The sequence below is a fragment of the Schistocerca nitens genome, chromosome 2, assembly GCF_023898315.1.
Source record: "Schistocerca nitens isolate TAMUIC-IGC-003100 chromosome 2, iqSchNite1.1, whole genome shotgun sequence".
Lineage (NCBI taxonomy): Eukaryota > Metazoa > Arthropoda > Insecta > Orthoptera > Acrididae > Schistocerca > Schistocerca nitens.
Genome location: NC_064615.1, coordinates 368,097,372 through 368,113,782, shown reverse-complemented (window position 1 = coordinate 368,113,782; position 16,411 = coordinate 368,097,372). Strand labels below are relative to the sequence as shown.

At 49.5% G+C, this 16,411-nt stretch overlaps 1 non-coding gene across 1 annotated transcript; it reads right to left on the bottom strand.

The window, feature by feature from the left end:
• Nucleotides 1–4,493: 4,493 nt before the first annotated feature.
• Nucleotides 4,494–4,566, bottom strand: Trnav-aac (transfer RNA valine (anticodon AAC)). The gene has a single exon. It is a non-coding gene; the product is annotated as a tRNA-Val (tRNA).
• Nucleotides 4,567–16,411: the final 11,845 nt, after the last annotated feature.

Sequence of the window (16,411 nt, the reverse complement as noted above, 5' to 3'; positions counted from 1 at the left end):
CCAACGTTACGGAGAACGTTGATACGATACGGGCAGGACAAATCGCAGTGGAACCGCACGACGGCTGATTTTCATTTTACAGCCCTGAGGGAGCTGATGAACCAACAACCATCGCCGGAAAGGCACACGGCCATGCGCAGGATAAAAGCCAAGTTATTACAGCTGACGAGACTAAGAATGGAAAGTATAATGGTCCGGGCGAGATTGGCGAACACAGTTGCTGCCGAAACCCCATCCATGCACCACATAGTACGTGAACGCCAACGACGACGCTGGACATTGATCAGGGAACTAATCTCTGAAACTGGCCAGCAAGTTGTGCACCAGCGTGATATTGCGCATTTGTTTACTGACTTTTTCCGCCAGTTATATGGAACTGTACAAGTGAACCACGAGATACTACATGATGGCATCTCGGAAATGCCAGAGGACCACCACTGGAGGCAGAGACTTTCATCACAGCGATAACAGAGGACGAGCTGACGGATGCAGTTGCCGGGGGGCTCCGAACAAGTCCCCAGGACAGGACGGCTTCCCAATTGAATTTTACCGTGCCTTTGCGTACCTCATGGGACGGACCTGGATTCAGATGTACAACGAACTCCTGTTACCGCAGACTGAGATACCTGCCGAATTCACGGAGGGTATCATCATCCCAATACCCAAACCACGCGGTGGCAGAAGGCCAGGAGATTATAGACCACTCACTCTCTTGAACTGCGACTATAAGATTTTCGCGCGCATCCTTGGGGCTCGCCAGCGGTCTTCAATTTCTGATAGACTCCTCATAGATCAAACTTGCCTCGGCGGTAAGAGTAACGTACATACGGCGCTCGGTGACTACCGAGATATCATCGCATTAGCAGCGCCATGCCGAGTGCGTGGGGCACTCGTCGCTATTGACTTCGGTCACGCGTTCGACAGAGTGGATCATACCTTTTTGCATGCGGTGATGGGCAGATTGGGAATCCCACAGGCCTTCATTCTAGTGATCATGCGACTGTTACACGGCGTGCGATCAAAGGTCTCGGTGAATGGACGGGGCACTGACTACATTGTTATTTCAAGGTCAGTTCGTCAAGGTTGCCCCCTTTCGATATTTTTGTATGTAATGGCTTTGGAACCCTGTCTATATGGTCTCCGAAGACGGTTGGAGGGAGTGCCGTTGCCACAACTGACCTTTCATTGCCGCGCTTATGCTGACGATGTGATGCTGGTGGCGCGGACAGGCGAAGAAGTACGTACGGCGTTGGCATGGATACAGCGATACGGGATGGCGGCAGGAAGCGTGCTTAATCTACAAAAATCACGCTGCATGAATGTCGGTCGAGGATTACAACCGGGGGAGGAAGGCCCGCTCATGTTAGTTAAGACCATAAAATGCCTAGGTATTACGTTCCACACGGATGTGCAGCGGACAGCAGCGGATAACTACCGACGCATATTGAAGCTGATGCGGACAATGGTGCTGTTACAGAAATTAAAAGCGTTGGATATGATTCAGACGGTGACTTCTGTTAACGTATACCTAGCACCGAGACTCACTCACGTAGCGCATGTCCTGCCTTTAACACGCACAATGGCATCACGGATACAAGCAACGTTCGGAACCTACGTGAGTGTGGGACACCTGTTTAAGATCCAATACACAACGCTTACGCTACCACCTGGAGAGGGTGGACTTGGTCTAGTGAACGTATATGAAAAGGCACGGGCGTTATTCGTCAGTACGATTTTCCGACAGTGGCGCGGTCGATTTCGCAATATCTCCGGTGCGTTGGCCGATGTACTAGTGCCCACTTCAATGCGGCCCCCAGTCAATGTGGGCCATATTTCACCGAAGCTTTCACATTTCAAGTCTTTTTTTTTGGAGCTTAGCTATGTCAGGGATTCATTCCCAACAACACGACTACCGACGACGCGAGATGTATACCAACTCTTACTGCGCCGGTGTCCCAGGAATACCCTGGAAAAGAAGTACCCAGACAAGAACTGGCGACAGATATGGCGCGTTATACGGAACGTTTACCTCCCAACGTCGGTACGCTCAACATGGTATGTGGTGGTAAATAGGAAGTTCGCAACGAATCAACGGCGGCACGCGATTCATTTGGCAGACACTCCACTATGTTTAGGCTGCGCAACAGTGGACACTGATGAACATCGTTTAGCATGTAGTGGGACGGCTCCAGTGTGGCACTTGGCACGACAGATATTGGCGTTCCTGTTACGCTCCGCCCCTCACACAATTTCATCAGACACACTTTTGTTTCCCCAAGAATCTCATTTTCCGGTCCAAAAAACCAATGCAGTGACATGGGTACGGGGAATGGTGGTGGGCTACGTGTATAACGAATCGGAAAAAGGACAAAATTGATTTTTGGCATTTTCTCCTGGATGGACACACGAAGCTGCAACAGCATAAGAAATATGGGCAAGACTTCGCTAATTACTTGCGACTTACTTTTACCGACCCGCCGGCCAGATGGGGTGTGACGGGTGAGGGATGAGATAGACGAAGAAGCCGAGATAGACATCGATCACACTTACGAACCCTTAGTTAATTTCGAGAAGACGACCCAGTCTTACACCAATGTCTGGAGAACGAGTCGATAGATGACCCCCTTGCTCTATCGAACGTCGGGTCGTGATCAGGTGTCGCCCCCGACACGAATTTCATTTCATTCCTACAGGAGCATGTTTCTTTTGCATTTGTACTATCAGCAATGTCTTCATGTCTTTCATTTGGGCATTTTCAGTTTTATTCATTTCCTTAATTACTTAATTTTTTAATTAGGCACTATTTGTCAACATATGGACATTGTAGGCACTATTTATGCGGTAGTACCACAAAATGTATGTCAGCAAAGGTGGTAAGCCAGACATTGGAAATAAAAAAAAAATAAAAAATAAAAAAAGTCGCCGGATCGAATCTCGCACCATACAAATTTTTTTTTTAGTATTTGTTTTCGGTAATTCAAATAAAGGTAGCGTCTAAAAGGGAAAAAAGGGGGTATGAATCCTGCTTCGGGTGCAGGAGGACCCGAGTTCCAATCCCGGACAAGCCCTTGCGTTTTGTGCAAACGTGAGGCAACTACCGGCATGCCGGCGGTTGTTCCGCGCATTCCCAGCCCTCCAGGTAAGCACAAAAACCAAGTAGCCGGTTCTGAAAGAGTTTCATGTATCATTTGAGCCATCTGCACCCTGGTGGTGGGACGTTTGAAATTGATTTAAATGGTCACAGTAGAGATTGTAGCAAGTGTCTTGTTGAGTGCAACGACAAAGTGTCTCCGCACGGAATCGAACTGGGGACCTTCTGCGTGTTAGGCAGACGTGATAACGGCTACACCACGGAAACTGCAACGCTCTGAGCTCCACATCTGACACAACTTGTAGGACGATCGCAACTTTGGCGTAAAAATCACTTTGCAGAAACGCACAATGCAGGTATTTCGCAATCGTATGCAACAATCGACAGCACCCATGCCTGTCTGAATGCCATCACGAATAAGAGCCCAAGAAGTCGTCGGAAATGCTCGCGGCCGAGTCGTCAGTAGCATCAGCTACTCTTGCTTTCCGTACGAGGTACCGTCAATTCGCTCAGACGCTATTGCAAATGATGTCACCAAAAGCAATCACTTCGTTAGCGTCAAGGAGCCTGGGCTGAGCGGTAGCTCTATCACACAGTATTTTAGTGATGATATGGAAACGCAAATTTAGAATAAGTAGAACATTATATAAAATTTGTTGTGTGGTCGAGCGGTACCCACCCCTCGCTCTTCCCATATTATCGTTGCTGCACGGAAAGATTGTTAAGGCAGCTACGGCATCAGAGTTCGTCTTCTCGAAGTTTTGCTTTCACAGTACATTTCGCAATCTTTTCGTTATGAGTCGTCCGTTTCGGTTTCCCGATGTAGTTTTGCTCACAGCTCTCGACTTCTCTTAACCGCGAGCCACCACTAGCCGAAAATTCCGCACTGCAATCTGGTCAATCTGCAGAGCTCGATGAGAGCATCGCGGTCGTTCCTGAGCTGATGAAACGGCCGAATCAGTAGTTGTTCCCAGATCTCTCCCACAACAACGGCCTCCCGGACGCATGGATTACAGGAGTACGCCACTACTCCCAGCCAGACAAATGCATTTGAAAGCAGAATAACATGACCTACACGCAACTCCTATTATTGTGTCTGACCTACTTTTAATGATACTGTGGTCTAGCACACGACATTTATTATCCCTGCGTACGTGACGTGACGTTCTCTCGAAAATGGAATCCGAAAACGGGTTTAAAAAAGTCGTGCTTCCGCCCGGGATCGAACCGGGGACTTCTGCGTCCCAGCCCTCCAGGTAAGCACAAAAACCAAGTGACCGATTCTGAAAGAGTTTCATGTATCATTTGAGCCATCTGCACCCTGGTGGTGGGACGTTTGAAATTGATTTAAATGGTCACAGTAGAGATTGTAGCAAGTGTCTTGTTGAGTGCGACGATAAAGTGTTTCCGCCCGGAATCGAACTGGGGACCTTCTGCGTGTTAGGCAGACGTGATAACGGCTACACCACGGAAACTGCTTCGCTCTGAGCTCCACATCTGACACAACTTGTAGGACGATCGCAACTTTGGCGTAAAAATCACTTTGCGGAAACGCACAATGCAGGTATTTCTCATTTGTATGCAACAATCGACAGCACCGTTGCCTGTCTGAATGCCATCACGAATAAGAGCCCAACAAGTCGTCGGAATTGCTCGCGGCCGAGTCCTCAGTAGCATCAGCTACTCTTGCTTTCCGTACGAGGTACCGTCAATTCGCGCAGTCGCTATTGCAAATGATGTCATCAAAAGCAATCACTTCGTTAGCGGCAAGGAGACTGGGCTCAGCGGTAGCTACACTACGGAAACTGCTTCGCTCTGAGCTCCACATCTGACACAACTTGTAGGACGATCGCAACTTTGGCGTAAAAATCACTTTGCGGAAACGCACAATGCAGGTATTTCTCATTTGTATGCAACAATCGACAGCACCGTTGCCTGTCTGAATGCCATCACGAATAAGAGCCCAACAAGTCGTCGGAATTGCTCGCGGCCGAGTCCTCAGTAGCATCAGCTACTCTTGCTTTCCGTACGAGGTACCGTCAATTCGCGCAGTCGCTATTGCAAATGATGTCATCAAAAGCAATCACTTCGTTAGCGGCAAGGAGACTGGGCTCAGCGGTAGCTACACTACGGAAACTGCTTCGCTCTGAGCTCCACATCTGACACAACTTGTAGGACGATCGCAACTTTGGCGTAAAAATCACTTTGCGGAAACGCACAATGCAGGTATTTCTCATTTGTATGCAACAATCGACAGCACCGTTGCCTGTCTGAATGCCATCACGAATAAGAGCCCAACAAGTCGTCGGAATTGCTCGCGGCCGAGTCCTCAGTAGCATCAGCTACTCTTGCTTTCCGTACGAGGTACCGTCAATTCGCGCAGTCGCTATTGCAAATGATGTCATCAAAAGCAATCACTTCGTTAGCGGCAAGGAGACTGGGCTCAGCGGTAGCTACACTACGGAAACTGCTTCGCTCTGAGCTCCACATCTGACACAACTTGTAGGACGATCGCAACTTTGGCGTAAAAATCACTTTGCGGAAACGCACAATGCAGGTATTTCTCATTTGTATGCAACAATCGACAGCACCGTTGCCTGTCTGAATGCCATCACGAATAAGAGCCCAACAAGTCGTCGGAATTGCTCGCGGCCGAGTCCTCAGTAGCATCAGCTACTCTTGCTTTCCGTACGAGGTACCGTCAATTCGCGCAGTCGCTATTGCAAATGATGTCATCAAAAGCAATCACTTCGTTAGCGGCAAGGAGACTGGGCTCAGCGGTAGCTACACTACGGAAACTGCTTCGCTCTGACCTCCACATCTGACACAACTTGTAGGACGATCGCAACTTTGGCGTAAAAATCACTTTGCGGAAACGCACAATGCAGGTATTTCTCATTTGTATGCAACAATCGACAGCACCGTTGCCTGTCTGAATGCCATCACGAATAAGAGCCCAACAAGTCGTCGGAATTGCTCGCGGCCGAGTCCTCAGTAGCATCAGCTACTCTTGCTTTCCGTACGAGGTACCGTCAATTCGCGCAGTCGCTATTGCAAATGATGTCATCAAAAGCAATCACTTCGTTAGCGGCAAGGAGACTGGGCTCAGCGGTAGCTACACTACGGAAACTGCTTCGCTCTGAGCTCCACATCTGACACAACTTGTAGGACGATCGCAACTTTGGCGTAAAAATCACTTTGCGGAAACGCACAATGCAGGTATTTCTCATTTGTATGCAACAATCGACAGCACCGTTGCCTGTCTGAATGCCATCACGAATAAGAGCCCAAGAAGTCGTCGGAATTGCTCGCGGCCGAGTCCTCAGTAGCATCAGCTACTCTTGCTTTCCGTACGAGGTACCGTCAATTCGCGCAGTCGCTATTGCAAATGATGTCATCAAAAGCAATCACTTCGTTAGCGGCAAGGAGACTGGGCTCAGCGGTAGCTACACTACGGAAACTGCTTCGCTCTGAGCTCCACATCTGACACAACTTGTAGGACGATCGCAACTTTGGCGTAAAAATCACTTTGCGGAAACGCACAATGCAGGTATTTCTCATTTGTATGCAACAATCGACAGCACCGTTGCCTGTCTGAATGCCATCACGAATAAGAGCCCAACAAGTCGTCGGAAATGCTCGCGGCCGAGTCCTCAGTAGCATCAGCTACTCTTGCTTTCCGTACGAGGTACCGTCAATTCGCGCAGTCGCTATTGCAAATGATGTCATCAAAAGCAATCACTTCGTTAGCGGCAAGGAGACTGGGCTCAGCGGTAGCTACACTACGGAAACTGCTTCGCTCTGAGCTCCACATCTGACACAACTTGTAGGACGATCGCAACTTTGGCGTAAAAATCACTTTGCGGAAACGCACAATGCAGGTATTTCTCATTTGTATGCAACAATCGACAGCACCGTTGCCTGTCTGAATGCCATCACGAATAAGAGCCCAACAAGTCGTCGGAATTGCTCGCGGCCGAGTCCTCAGTAGCATCAGCTACTCTTGCTTTCCGTACGAGGTACCGTCAATTCGCGCAGTCGCTATTGCAAATGATGTCATCAAAAGCAATCACTTCGTTAGCGGCAAGGAGACTGGGCTCAGCGGTAGCTAACTACGGAAACTGCTTCGCTCTGAGCTCCACATCTGACACAACTTGTAGGACGATCGCAACTTTGGCGTAAAAATCACTTTGCGGAAACGCACAATGCAGGTATTTCTCATTTGTATGCAACAATCGACAGCACCGTTGCCTGTCTGAATGCCATCACGAATAAGAGCCCAACAAGTCGTCGGAATTGCTCGCGGCCGAGTCCTCAGTAGCATCAGCTACTCTTGCTTTCCGTACGAGGTACCGTCAATTCGCGCAGTCGCTATTGCAAATGATGTCATCAAAAGCAATCACTTCGTTAGCGGCAAGGAGACTGGGCTCAGCGGTAGCTACACTACGGAAACTGCTTCGCTCTGAGCTCCACATCTGACACAACTTGTAGGACGATCGCAACTTTGGCGTAAAAATCACTTTGCGGAAACGCACAATGCAGGTATTTCTCATTTGTATGCAACAATCGACAGCACCGTTGCCTGTCTGAATGCCATCACGAATAAGAGCCCAACAAGTCGTCGGAATTGCTCGCGGCCGAGTCCTCAGTAGCATCAGCTACTCTTGCTTTCCGTACGAGGTACCGTCAATTCGCGCAGTCGCTATTGCAAATGATGTCATCAAAAGCAATCACTTCGTTAGCGGCAAGGAGACTGGGCTCAGCGGTAGCTACACTACGGAAACTGCTTCGCTCTGAGCTCCACATCTGACACAACTTGTAGGACGAACGCAACTTTGGCGTAAAAATCACTTTGCGGAAACGCACAATGCAGGTATTTTTTTTTTTTTTTTTTTTTAAAAAAAAAAAATCTTTATTTCATTTCACAATAGTTATACAATAATGACCCACCACCTTAATGATTAGTGGGTCCTATATTTCTGAGTTTACAATAGCAGCTTTAACATTTATCTTTACTACAGACAGTTCTATGAGTTCTACTGGGCAGACTACGGCTGGTTTACTAGCTAACATAATTTCTAATTGCTACGATTAATTATTACTAACTGCCTGCAGCGTAACAAGTGTGCCAGTTTGGTAATATAAACCTACTTAGATGCCTTGCTCATAGAGCTAATCCCTATGAGCGAGCCCCTGGCACAGGGCAGGCAAGGGATAACTTATCGCTGCAGGTTCCTAATTTACTATCCTATTTTAATTAACTAAATCTAATTTATATTCTATGTCATAATTGGTGCATTTCCTAATTCGGGATCGCCCCAGTCCCCCTGGTCCTGGTCGTGGCGGATTCCAACTGTGAAGTCGACCTATCCACGAACAGGCGGTACAGGATTGGGGCAGAGGTCGCAATCGGTGTTTTCTATTTATTTATTACGCATGAAGGTCTCTCAAAAAAGTTGTCAATACTTTCTGCGATACCTCGTTTGCGAGCGTGTTTATCAGTTTAAACGTCTCCTCTCGTCTTAAAAGGTCATAGGTGTCTGTGCTTGGTAGTTGTCGTCTCAATGTCCCGGCTACATCATCGAAGAGGGGGCACTCGTAAACCACATGGTCGGGAGTACCCTCCGGTGCGCCACAGTCGCACGCTGGTGTCGCCCTTCTCCCAAACCGACAAAGATAAGTCGGATAGGGGCCATGACCGGTGAGAAAGTGGAGCAATCCCCTGGTTGGCTCGAAGTACTTCATTTGCAGTCTGTCCTTTACGTCTGGTAGAAACTGGAAGGTTCTTCTACCAGTTTCATCTGACTCCCATGTTTCCTGCCACAACTCTACCCCTCTTTCCCTAATCTCCCCTTTTTCCCTGACTGGTGCCCCCATAATTTCTTCTACCTTGGTGATGACTCCCCTTTTTGCCCAGTACCACGCAGCCTGTTCTCTTATCTTTATATCCAGGGGACAGAGCCCCATTATGAGTAACAGGGCTCCCCCTGGAGATGTTCTGTATGCTCCCACGGACCTTAATATCATATTCCTTTGTACTCTTCTCACCGTCACAGCAGGCGCCACCCTCGTGAGCCTGTGAGCCCAGACTCCCGACCCGTAACCCACTATTGACGTCAGTATGCTATTATGGTAAAGTTTGATTAAATGAGGCGGGAGGTGGAATCTTTTGTGTCCTATGGAGATTAGATTATTTAGTAATTGTAGTGCTTTCTGGGTTACGGTTTCTATGTGCCTTGCAAAGTTCCACCTTTCGTCGATGATGATTCCTAAGTAGCGCGTTTCTCGTCTCCGAAGAACGGGCGTGCCGTCAATTCTCACAGTCGGGTTTCTTATCAGCTGTCCTTTAAGTAGTAGATAGGTCGACTTGGATGGTGATATAGTCATTTTGGTCTTTTGGCACCATAGTTGTAATTTGTTTATTGCTCCCTCGATTTTCGGTTCTAAGTCCTCGCGACTTCGGCCGCCGACCAGCAGGAGGAGGTCGTCAGCATAAGCTATCACCTCTAGCACATCTTCGCTCTGTTGCAGGCTATCCAGAAGAGGCTCCATGTGGATGTCCCAAAATAGGGGACCCAACACGGAGCCCTGGGGGCAACCCTTAGTGATAGTTTTTCGGATGTTCCCGCTAGCGGATGATAGCTGTACCTCCCGATCTTCACAATAGCTCCTCAGACACCCATATAGCAGCCCTGGGCACTCCTTCTCCCGAAGGCAGGAGAAGAGCGAAGGCCACCACAGGTTGTCGAAGGCGCCACTGATATCCACCATGATGCCGACAACATACTTGCACGGGGCTGAGCCACAGACCTCGGCTGCCAGGGCGATGGCATCAGATGCCGATCGCCCCGACCTAAAACCGAATTGCCTGTCGCTCATCCCGCGCAGCATGCGGTGAGCATTCAGTCTTTCTGCTAATAGCTTTTCAAAGATTTTCCCGAAGCCATCCAGCAGGCAGATGGGCCTATAGGATTTGGCCTCTGTGGGATCTTTATCGGGGCCTTTCTTTATAATCACCACGTTTGCAGCTTTCCATATTTTTGGGAATTTCCCTTGCCTGAGGCATTCGTTAAAGATTTTTGTGAGTGGTATGGTTAGCTGTGGGGCTAAGAACTGCACTACCTCCGCCACAATGCCGTCTGGCCCGGGGGCTTTTCCTTTCTTTAAGGACTTGATATGAGCAGCAACTTCCTCCTCAGAGATGGGGAGGACCGCTATGTCGTTGGCGTATCTACGAAGGTCTTCATTACGTAGTTGTCGCTGTTCTTCGGTGTCGTCATTTCTGTCATCGTCAGGCAACAGCGACTGGAGGAGGACCTTAGCAGTCTCCTGCCAGGATTCCGTCATCCCGTCCCCGTGCCTGAGCGATGATATCATTGTTGGGGAGCGAATCTTTTCCCTTACTAATCTATATGGCACACCCCAAGGGTCGAGGGCCAGCTGATCGGTAACGAACTTCTCCCAACTAGTAATTCTGGTCTTATGTAATTCTTTTTGGAAGTTGTCTTTTGCCTCCCGGTATAGCTGCAGCCATCTTTGTTTTTCCCACCAGACGACACTGCGCTGGTAGTGCTTCCTCAGTCTCCTAACAGACTGACGTAGTTGTTGCAATTCGGCTGACCATGGTGCCGGTGTGGCCGCCACGGCTCTCCTCCTGGTTGGTACGGCCGCCTTAATCGCCCTTGTTATTGCGTGTACCAGTTCTTCAGCTCTGTCGTCCACGTTGAAGTCCTGTCGTTCGTCTCCCTCTGGTGATGGAGGAATGTTGTACTCTCTGGCTAGGCGTTCCCAATCTGTTTTTCTAAAATTCCTTTGCACCTCCCACCCCATGGCCCAGCGGCACTCACTGTCTCCAATAATAAAGGTGATTAAATTGTGATCGCTAGTGGTGGCATTATCTTCCACTCTCCATTCTTGGAGTATGTTCACTGCGTTTGGAGTGAGCAGGGTCACGTCAATGTTGGTGCCCTGTCCTCCTCCAGCTACGTAGGTTGGAGGATTACCTGGTCTGTTTGCCACCACTAGTTGTAGAGCCATTATCATTTCTTCAGCTTTTGCGCCGTTTTCGTCCCTTGTGCCACTGTACCATAGGGGAGATTTGGCGTTAATGTCAGCAGTTATGATGATTTTGCGCCCCCGCAACGCCGTGACCACTCTCACAAGATGACCTATGTGTTGCTCAATTCTGTCTCCGTACTGAAAATACATGTTAATGATGATTACAATTCCCGCAGGAGATTGTATCTCCACGACGTTGCAGTGGCTGTTGGAGAACTGTGACAATGGTGTAGCACGCAGTGCAGCGTTAGTTATCAGAATGGCCGCTCTGGGGATGTCCCCACTGCTAACAGTTTGCCATGTTGCAGCAGTGAACGCGACTTTTCCAGCCAGAGAGTATGGCTCCTGTAAACAGAGTACATCCAGTCTCTTTTCCACCACTTCCTTTCGGAGCTCCTGCATCACTAGTCGACTGTTATGAGTGTTGAGTTGTCCTATTTTTATTTTGGTCGTCATGGGAAGTAAGTATGTGTGTGGTCATGCGGCCAGTTTTTGTTCCAATCATATGCCAGTCGTCCGTTTGCTACTGATTGATGGTAAAAGTCATTTAGGTCAAAATTTTCTCCTCGTCTTTCAAACGCTTTTTGGAGTAAGTCCCGCAGTGCTCCGAAATCAGTGGGGAGGTTCACCGACTTTAATTGTATTCTGTCCACAGCCTCCATCACCGAGAAGGTTACCCTTCGTCCGTACTTATGTCCTACTCGGACCACATGTCGTAAGGCAGTGGTCAGGGTAGTCGGCTGCTCCAGTCTAGTTAGTTGCATGGTGTACTCCAGATTTGTGTACACCCTCACCGGGTCCACAGGTGGCAAACTAACCACCGTGCTGTCTTTGGTGTTAGAGTAGGCAGTGGAGCTCGTTATCGTGCTTTCTTGGACAGGTTTTGCGGATTTATCTGTCACTACCACAGGATGCTCTTGCCGTTGTGGGTTTTTAATCGGCAGCGTGTCCCGGCATTGGGAGGAGGGTGCTCTAACCTCTGAGGGGAGCTTGGTTTGAATGCCGATGACCCTGGTGGGGGACTCGGTTTGTATGGATTTATCGACTGTTGGTAGGTCGGCGCTGATGAGCGACTTCAAGAAATTTCTGAATCTGCTTGCTCTCATAGCATCCCTCCTCCTTTTGCTCGGGGATTTATGCTTTGGCATCCTGGATGGTATGCCTTTTTTAGCCATAATCAATGCGAGAAATCAACCTCTGTTCGAGCATCCTGTAGGTAGGACAGTTTCGTCCTGTGGCTCCACAAGACTTCTTGCCACGACTCTTGCATGGGATGCATACACCTGTGGCCTTACAGTCTTTCCTTGTGTGTCCATTGTCACCGCAGTTGGAGCAGGCCGACCCCCTGGTGCAGTGCCTCAGAATGTGGTCCAAGTCGCCGCAGTTGTGACAACGAGGTACCACAATATAATCTTTGGTATTTATGGCGTGGAATCCCACGTATAGTCTGCCCAGTACCGTTATTTTCTTCCACATTGTTGCGGAGACCTCGGCAACGTGATGTACAACATCACGATCCCGAGGACCCGTTTTAAATCTTAGTTTAAAATTGTCTTGAAATTCTTTTTCATTTATATGTTCAAAATTTTGTTTTCTGATTGCCTCAGTCACCTCTTCATTAGTCATTACAGTGGGAACGTCATACATTATGATTAGGGGGTTCCTCTTTTTGGGGGGTTCGCATTTAACTACTGCATTTAATTTAGGATTTTCGAGTAGTTTATTCTTGTCCTCTTCAGACGCAACCTCCACAATCACCGAGTTGCGGCTGGGTTTGACTCGTTTAATCTTTATTTTGTCTTTTACTGGGTCTATAGTTGTGGTCAGAAGCTCCTGGATTCTTTTTACACTTGTGTCTTTGCCAGGTAGGGTCCTAAGGAAGACTGCCGTTTCCTGTTTTCTTGTGACCCTGTCAATAGCCTCTTTTGTGTTGTTTTGTCTGGGGGCTTGTGCTGCCACTGCCGCCCAGGTCTTGCTCGGTTGTTGCTGTTGTCTCATCCGTGTGTTTTCTCTCTCTAGCTCCTCTACTCGTCCTTCCAGTTTAGCATGAGCAATTGCCCATGCAGCCAATTCATTTTTTATTTGCAAGATTGCTGCCTGACTAATCTTGCCATTTTTAATACTCTGTTCCAGGAGCAGCGTAATTTGAGAGTGCCTCTGCATAACTGTGTAATCCTCTACTGCCTGTCCCGCCTCGTCCTGTGGAGAGGGATCAGGCGCAAGAGAAGCTCTCGAAGGCGCACTAGTATCACTCGTTTCTGTTGTGGCCATTATGAACGAGTGATGAAAGGAAGTGGGAGCCCGTCTCTTGCCCCGGACCGGCTCCTCTGGCATGGGGGGGGGACTTCTGCAGCTCGCCCACCGACCTCGCCCCCAGGTCAAGGGCACTCCAGAGCTGCCGGGTTCAGCGCGCCGTCGCCAGCGCACTGGTCCCCATCGATGGCCCCGTCGTCGATGATTTCATACGACGCTCCTCGGCAACTGCACCCCGCACTCCGGAGAGGCGGATGCACCCCTCGCCCTTCGCCGCCTACTTGTCCGAGCTTCCACCAGAAGGCCAAGGACCCACTCCTACTCAGGTGGTGGGTCGGTCCCCCAGTCGTTCAGCGGTCTGGGCCCATCTAACCTAGCCCAGGCGATGTCACCACCTCCTGGGTTTGGCAGAACACGCCCCGGTTGCCCAGGGGCGCGGCGAAGCACCCTTGCCGATTCGCGCCGTGATCCCACGCCGACAAACGAGGTCGCCGGCACGCAGAGCACCTGCTGGTCTGTGCCCTGCAAACAGAAAGGGACTGATGTTCGGTCCCTCGACACAGCTCCCCCTGTGCCACGCACCCTTCGCTTTCGCATCGGGTTGGGTCGCAGCTCTCCCTTTCGTCGCAAGGCAAAATGCCGAGCTTAACGTCTGGCACCACGGGAAGGCGGAAAGAGCTGCTTGGGAAGGAGAGGCTATGAGAGACGCATCACTTCCCCTGTGAGGACTGCCGCGGCACACCCGACTGGAAAGCGATACGCCCCAGTGCGAGCCCCCGTGCCTTACGGCGCGCCGACAACGGGCGGGCCCGTGCCGAAACGCGCCGTCAAGCGACTGACCTCACGCCAGACACAATGCAGGTATTTCTCATTTGTATGCAACAATCGACAAATGAGCAGGTATTTCTCATTTGTATGCAACAATCGACAGCACCGTTGCCTGTCTGAATGCCATCACGAATAAGAGCCCAACAAGTCGTCGGAATTGCTCGCGGCCGAGTCCTCAGTAGCATCAGCTACTCTTGCTTTCCGTACGAGGTACCGTCAATTCGCGCAGTCGCTATTGCAAATGATGTCATCAAAAGCAATCACTTCGTTAGCGGCAAGGAGACTGGGCTCAGCGGTAGCTACACTACGGAAACTGCTTCGCTCTGAGCTCCACATCTGACACAACTTGTAGGACGATCGCAACTTTGGCGTAAAAATCACTTTGCGGAAACGCACAATGCAGGTATTTCTCATTTGTATGCAACAATCGACAGCACCGTTGCCTGTCTGAATGCCATCACGAATAAGAGCCCAACAAGTCGTCGGAAATGCTCGCGGCCGAGTCCTCAGTAGCATCAGCTACTCTTGCTTTCCGTACGAGGTACCGTCAATTCGCGCAGTCGCTATTGCAAATGATGTCATCAAAAGCAATCACTTCGTTAGCGGCAAGGAGACTGGGCTCAGCGGTAGCTACACTACGGAAACTGCTTCGCTCTGAGCTCCACATCTGACACAACTTGTAGGACGATCGCAACTTTGGCGTAAAAATCACTTTGCGGAAACGCACAATGCAGGTATTTCTCATTTGTATGCAACAATCGACAGCACCGTTGCCTGTCTGAATGCCATCACGAATAAGAGCCCAAGAAGTCGTCGGAATTGCTCGCGGCCGAGTCCTCAGTAGCATCAGCTACTCTTGCTTTCCGTACGAGGTACCGTCAATTCGCGCAGTCGCTATTGCAAATGATGTCATCAAAAGCAATCACTTCGTTAGCGGCAAGGAGACTGGGCTCAGCGGTAGCTACACTACGGAAACTGCTTCGCTCTGAGCTCCACATCTGACACAACTTGTAGGACGATCGCAACTTTGGCGTAAAAATCACTTTGCGGAAACGCACAATGCAGGTATTTCTCATTTGTATGCAACAATCGACAGCACCGTTGCCTGTCTGAATGCCATCACGAATAAGAGCCCAAGAAGTCGTCGGAATTGCTCGCGGCCGAGTCCTCAGTAGCATCAGCTACTCTTGCTTTCCGTACGAGGTACCGTCAATTCGCGCAGTCGCTATTGCAAATGATGTCATCAAAAGCAATCACTTCGTTAGCGGCAAGGAGACTGGGCTCAGCGGTAGCTACACTACGGAAACTGCTTCGCTCTGAGCTCCACATCTGACACAACTTGTAGGACGATCGCAACTTTGGCGTAAAAATCACTTTGCGGAAACGCACAATGCAGGTATTTCTCATTTGTATGCAACAATCGACAGCACCGTTGCCTGTCTGAATGCCATCACGAATAAGAGCCCAACAAGTCGTCGGAATTGCTCGCGGCCGAGTCCTCAGTAGCATCAGCTACTCTTGCTTTCCGTACGAGGTACCGTCAATTCGCGCAGTCGCTATTGCAAATGATGTCATCAAAAGCAATCACTTCGTTAGCGGCAAGGAGACTGGGCTCAGCGGTAGCTACACTACGGAAACTGCTTCGCTCTGAGCTCCACATCTGACACAACTTGTAGGACGATCGCAACTTTGGCGTAAAAATCACTTTGCGGAAACGCACAATGCAGGTATTTCTCATTTGTATGCAACAATCGACAGCACCGTTGCCTGTCTGAATGCCATCACGAATAAGAGCCCAACAAGTCGTCGGAATTGCTCGCGGCCGAGTCCTCAGTAGCATCAGCTACTCTTGCTTTCCGTACGAGGTACCGTCAATTCGCGCAGTCGCTATTGCAAATGATGTCATCAAAAGCAATCACTTCGTTAGCAGCAGGGAGCCTGGGCTCAGCGGTAGCTCTACATGGAGGCCTCGACAGGCCACCGCTGGCGCGCCGGCGCCTGGACCCACGACCCTTAATGACGCTGTAGTCGATGTACTTCTTAATATCGTGTTTGGAAGAAGCAAACCACGTGTAAATCACACAGTATTTTAGTGATGATCTGGAAACGCAAATGTAGAATAAGTAGAACATTATATAAAATTTGTTGTGTGGTCGAGCGGTACCCACTCCTCGCTCTTCC